Below are 6,663 nucleotides of genomic sequence, written 5' to 3'. Positions count from 1 at the left end.
CGTCACATTGTGATGTAGATGTCACTTGACGATCCAGAGATCACTTTTTACAAAATTGCTTGGCTATAGTGGGTACTCAATTTATAAAGTTATAAGCCATTCGGAAATATATATGTATCTCTAAATCATGGTTTTGATTTTTAAAGCACCCTAGACCTGCTACATTGTAGCATATACAATGGCCAAAAAGCAAAGCGATTTTCTTCAAATTAAAACCATATACATTAGAAGTACTACAAATAGAAATACTAAATATTGCAGATTGTCATTATTAATAGTTAATTATCAAATAATATCATTAATTCTATTGAAAAAATGAGTAACAATCACTATCATATCGACAAGTATAACATGATGAAATAATTCCACCATTAATTTTTGTCGGTCAAGTTAAGATTCATTACAACATCGCAACAAAGCACTGAAGGTTCTGGGCCAATACTATTATAACGGCTACATAATGGAATGGACCAAAAGATGCAAACTAGAAGGAAAGATCCATCCCATATTTCCTTCACAAAGTGGGTAGGTCCGAAGGTGTACCCCGCCAAGGGAAAAGTCTTCAGTGGTTAGGCTGGCCAGGACGCCCAAGGCAAGTGGGTGTACCACTTTATCTCAAGTCGGGAACTGATATGTCCCAGTCGATCACCCAAATCACTTCATAAAGATATCACACATTGGTCTCTGTCACATTCTTTCAGTCAACTGTTCAAGGTTGACAAAGGCACACCCAAGCCACCAACATAGAAAACATTTCCTATAAGATCTGTTGGGGGATACCCACCCACCGACCGACCGACTATCGGAGGGCCCGACCGGCTGGCGGCCCGACCGACCGACCGACTATCGGAGGGCCCGACCGGCTGGCGGCCCGACCGACCGACCGACTATCGGAGGACCCGATCGGCTGGCAGCCCGACCGACTAACCAACGGCCCGACGGACGACTCTGACTGGCCGATCGTAAGTCGGGCGACAGGCCGACGGACGCCATCAGCGGCTAATTGCGGCCATTCCACGGTCCATTTCCGACCGACTAAACCCAGAGGTCCGGTAGCCGACCCACACGAAGCTCGCCGACCGACGGAGGAGTCCGACGCCACTCTGCTGGCCACCGACCTTGGGTCGGCCGACTCCACCAACCACCGTACGGCCGCCAGACGCTGTCAGCTCTGACACGGACATGCGGCACAGTTACCTAGGGGCATTGTCCCGCCAAGAGCCGGGTCAACCCTGGTGATTAGACGGATACACGGCGACATGACGTTTTCACGGCGGTTCTGACAGCCTACAGTGAGTTGACAGTTCCTCACTTGTCCGCGCCATTAATGACGGCGCCATACCGTGTTCCACTATATATACCGGGGAAGGCAACAGTGCAAAGGGTCGATCCGCTCGTCTCTCCCACATACGCAGGCTTGCTCCCCTCTCTCTCTCTCTTTCCCAGAGCTCTCTGTCTGCATTTCACTGTTGCCCAGTCACCTCTCTGACTTGACCATCGGAGGGTCCCCGTCGGAGCCGCCTCCGGTCAGTGCGGACTTCCTTTTGCAGGTGCACGCTTCCCGGCGATCGGGCGACGAGGCGATTGGCCGCAACAGATTGGCGCGCCAGGTAGGGGTCAGCATGACAAAGACAAGAGCTCAACGATCGAGAATCACTGGGTCGGCAAGGCGCTCTTCCCGCCGGGAAGAAGCCTCCCCGCCCCCACGGGCGGCGGAGCCTAGCTCTCCGCGCCCTGCAGTGACCACGGAGGCCCAGATTGCGGCCATCGTACGGCAGATGACCGTACTGATCGACGCAGTCAAAAGCCTCCAGCAACAACCGGCGGCCCGGCCTATGCCTTCCAGGAGCAGCCGCCGACGGCCGCGCCGACCCCTGTCGCCTCCATGCGAGCGCTCTCAACAGCGCTCCCACGGAGAGGAGGAGGGGCGACCACGGCGCGACGACCGACGGTCTCAGCGGCCCTCTCCTTCCCCGTTGGAACGGGCGAGGAAGGAAAAGCGGCCGCGCACACCGTCGGCGTCTCTTTCAGAATCCTCCGGAGGCTCCACCCCTGGGGTCTCCCAGCATCGACGAGCGGACGACTACGAGCGACGGTTCGAGGAGATCGACCGCCGGCTCGCCCAACTGCAGATGGACGGACAGAAGTCTTCGAACGACGTCGACTTCCAGACCGCCCAGCCTCTCTCTCGACTGGTCCTTGATGAGCCGATTCCCAGTCGGTTCAAAATGCCGAACGTGGAGCCATACGACGGCTCCACCGACCCAGTCGACCACCTCGAGAGCTATAAAGCTCTCATGACGATTCAAGGGGCAACCGACGCTCTTTTTTGCATCGGCTTCCCCGCCACACTTCGCAAGGCTGCCAGGGCTTGGTACTCCGGTCTTCGATCGGGCAGTATCCATTCCTTCGCGCAGCTCGAGCACTCGTTCGTGGCCCATTTCAGCACCAGCCGAAAGCCGCCGCGAACGTCGGATAGCCTTTTCTCCCTCAAGCAGGGGAAAAACGAGACGCTCCGACACTTCGTGGCGCGATTCAACGCGGCCACGCTCGAGGTCCGGGACCTCAACGAAGACATGGCGGTTTCGGCCATGAAGCGGGGCCTGAGGTCGTCCAGGTTTACTTATTCTCTGAACAAGACCCTCCCCCGAACATACGCCGAGCTACTGGAGCGCGCATACAAGTATATGCGCGCGGACGAAGGAGCATCCGACCGACGCTTGGTCGAGCCCAGAGGTCCGAAGGAGAAGCGAAGAAAAGGTCGGGAGCCTGCCGAACCAAGCAGGCCCCCGACCAATAGTCGGCTTTCTCCACCCCGACAGACCCAAAAATCACCTCGCCGACAGACTCCGAGGCCGGTGCGTCCCAGGTATTACTCCTACACTCCTCTCTCCGCTCCCCGTGCGCAGATCTTGATGGAGATCGAAGGGGAAGAATACCTGCGACGGCCTCCGCCTCTGAAGGCAAAGGGCCTCGACCCTCGGAAGTACTGCCGGTTCCATCAGAGCCACGGCCATGACACCGAGCGATGCATCCAGTTGAAGGATGAGATCGAAAATCTCATCCGCCGGGGGTATCTCGGCAAATTTCGAAAGGGTCCGCCAACCCGACCGACAGCCGATCGACGCCCCCAGCCGACTGAAGAGGCGCCGACTAACCAGCCGACGGCTGGAGTCATCAACATGATCTCCAAGCGGCTGGGATCGGGGACGTCTACAAGGGGGGAGCCGACGAAAAAGCCGCGCCCGGACAACGTGATTACCTTCTCAGAAGACGACGTTCGGGGCATCCAGACTCCCCACGACGACGCTGTTGTTGTGTCGGCGACAATAGCCAATTATGATATAAAACGAATTTTTGTTGATAATGGAAGTTCGACAAATATTTTGTTTTACTCGACCTTCTCCCGAATGCGACTACCGACTGATCGACTTAGTGGGGTCTCCACGCCCTTGATCGGCTTTGCCGGAGACACCGTCACGACAGAAGGAGAAATCACCCTGCCCGTGACGGTCGGTACCGAACCACGGCAAAGAACGGTCTCCCTCATTTTCGCGGTCGTCCAAGTTCCTTCGGCCTACAACGCCATACTCGGGCGACCCGGATTGAACGCCCTCAGGGCGATCGTCTCGACGTACCATCTCCTTGTTCGATTCCCGACCAAAAACGGAGTCGGGGAGATGCGCGGAGATCAACAGCTCGCTCGACGATGCCTCCAAATCTCCGCCCAAAGCGACGAGACAAAGGATCCCCTGACAATCGACAAACTGGATCAACGGGAGGAGGAAGAGCGGGGTTCGTCGGTCGAGCAGCTCGAGGCGATCCCGATGGGAGAAAATCCCGACAGAAAAGTTTGGGTCGGGTCTCAATTGCCCGACACCGAACGCCACCGACTGGCGGAGCTACTGATGGCCAACGCTGACATATTCGCATGGTCGGCAGCAGATATGTCGGGCATCCCTCCAGAAACAATTACTCACCGACTCAACATCGACCCGACAATGAAGCCGGTGAGGCAGAAGAAAAGGTCCTTCACCCCAGAAAGGCAGAAGGCCATTGACGAAGAAGTGGACAAGCTGCTCGAAGCGGGCTTCATCCGGGAGTCCACGTATCCCGATTGGCTCGCCAATGTCGTCATGGTCAAGAAAGCCAACGGGAAATGGAGGATCTGCATCGACTATACCGACCTCAACCGAGCATGCCCGAAGGATAGCTTTCCACTCCCGAAGATCGACCAGCTGGTGGATGCGACGTTTGGATTTCGACTGCTCAGCTTCATGGACGCCTTCGCCGGGTACAATCAGATCCGGATGGCGCCTGAAGACGAGGAGCACACCGCGTTCGTGACCCCCAAGGGCCTCTACTGTTATCGGGTGATGCCCTTTGGATTGAAGAATGCCGGCGCCACCTACCAGCGACTCGTCAACAAGGTCTTCAAAGGCCAGATCGGGCATAACATGGAGGTGTACGTGGACGACATGCTGGTAAAGAGCACGCAGATCCCGGACCATGTTCAGGATCTCGAGGAGACCTTCCGCACCCTTCGACGACACCGAATGAAGCTCAACCCGACCAAATGCGCCTTCGGGGTGACCTCGGGGAAGTTCCTCGGATTCCTCGTTTCTCAGAGAGGGATCGAGGCCAACCCTGAGAAGATAGAGGCGATCCTCGACATGCGTCATCCGAACACCAAGAAGGAGGTCCAACAGCTGAACGGAAGAATCGTCGCTCTTAGCCGATTCATTTCCCGATCAGCTGAAAGGTGCCTCCCGTTCTTCAAGACCTTGCGCCAGGCGAATGGTTTCTCTTGGTCGGATGAGTGCGAACAGGCCTTTGAAGACCTGAAAAGATACCTGGCTTCCCCGCCGCTGCTCGTAAAGCCGCAGGTCGGGGAGACCTTGTATCTCTACTTGGCCACATCTTCTGAGGCGATCAGTTCGGTGCTCGTTCGGAAAAACGAGTGCCGAACCCATCAGCCCATCTACTACACCAGCAAAGTGCTCCACGGCGCCGAAGCCAGATACTCGGAGACGGAAAAGATGGTTTTCGCCCTGACCGTCTCCGCGCAACGGCTCCGACCATACTTCCAGGCCCACGCCATCGTGGTACTCACCAACCAGCCCCTGAGGGCCGTACTGCGCCGACCCGACACATCCGGACGACTCGCTAAGTGGGCGATGAAGCTTAGCGAGTTCGACATTCAGTACCGACCGAGGCCTGCCTTGAAGGCTCAGGTCTTGGCCGACTTCATCGCTGAATGCCCGACGACCGACCGAAGGTCGGGAGCTGAAGGCCCGGGACGAGATTCGGTCTCTGAGCCAGACCCGATCTCCACCTGGGTACTTCACATCGACGGAGCCTCCAACGCTCAGGGAAGCGGGGCCGGGCTCCTGCTCACGAATTCGGATGGGGTAGTCACCGAATACGCCCTCCGGTTCGACTTCAAGGCCTCCAACAATCAAGCCGAATACGAGGCACTCCTCGCGGGCTTGAGGATGGCGAAGGAACTGGGCGTCGACAGCCTCCGGGCATTCTCCGACTCTCAGCTGATTGTGGGGCAGGTCAAGGGCGACTTCGAGGCGCGAGATCCGACCATGATCAAGTATCTTCAGAAGGTAAAGGATCTCGTGGCCCGCCTCGAGCATTTCCAGATCTCCCACATCCCCAGGACGGAGAACGCCCGTGCCGATGCTCTCTCCAGATTGGCAACGTCAGCCTATGATTCTTTGGGTCGGACGTTTGTCGAAAACCTCCAACAGCCGAGCATCGATCGGGTCGAAGAAGTACAGCAGCTGACGTCTGAACCAAGTTGGATGGACCCGATCGTCCGGTACCTGTCCGACGGGACCAGTCCCGAAGATCCCGCGGAGGCCAAGCGACTCCGATGGTCGGCGTCGCAATATGTGATCATGGACGGCCGACTCTACAAGAGGTCGTTCTCCCTCCCTCTGCTCAGGTGCTTGGGACCGACCGACGCTGACTACGCCCTCCGAGAGGTTCACGAGGGAATTTGTGGGAATCACTCGGGGGGCAAGTCCTTAGCCTTCAAGGTCTTACGACAGGGCTACTACTGGCCGACCATGAGGAAGGATGCGGCAGAGTTGGTCCGAAGGTGCGAGCCATGCCAGAAGTATGCCAATATTCAGCACCAACCGGTCAGCCAAATCACTCCCATTGCCGCTCCATGGCCCTTCGCTCAGTGGGGAGTCGATATTCTCGGCCTCTTCCCACCGGCGTCAGGCCAGAGGAAGTTCATCATTGTCGCCATCGACTACTTCACGAAGTGGGTCGAGGCCGAGCCCTTGGCGCAGATCACCGAGCGGAAGATGGAGGACTTCGTCCAAAAGTCCATCATCTTCAGGTTCGGATTGCCGCACACCATCATCACCGACAACGGACGGCAATTCGACAACCAAGACTTCAAAGACTTCTGTGCCAGGTTCCACATCCGTCATCGACTAACTTCAGTCGGGCACCCACAGTCCAATGGCGAGGTTGAGGTGACGAACCGAACCCTGCTCCATGGACTCAAGACCCGACTGAACGAAGCCAAAGGTCTCTGGGTCGACGAGCTGGGCTCCGTCCTGTGGGCTTACCGAATGACCCCCCGCGTCCCGACAGGAGAGTCGCCGTTCAGTTTGGCCTACGGGACAGAAGCTATGA

This window comes from Elaeis guineensis, chromosome 16, assembly GCF_000442705.2.
Source record: "Elaeis guineensis isolate ETL-2024a chromosome 16, EG11, whole genome shotgun sequence".
Taxonomy (NCBI): Eukaryota; Viridiplantae; Streptophyta; class Magnoliopsida; order Arecales; family Arecaceae; genus Elaeis; species Elaeis guineensis.
Note: the sequence above shows the minus strand (reverse complement) of the source record.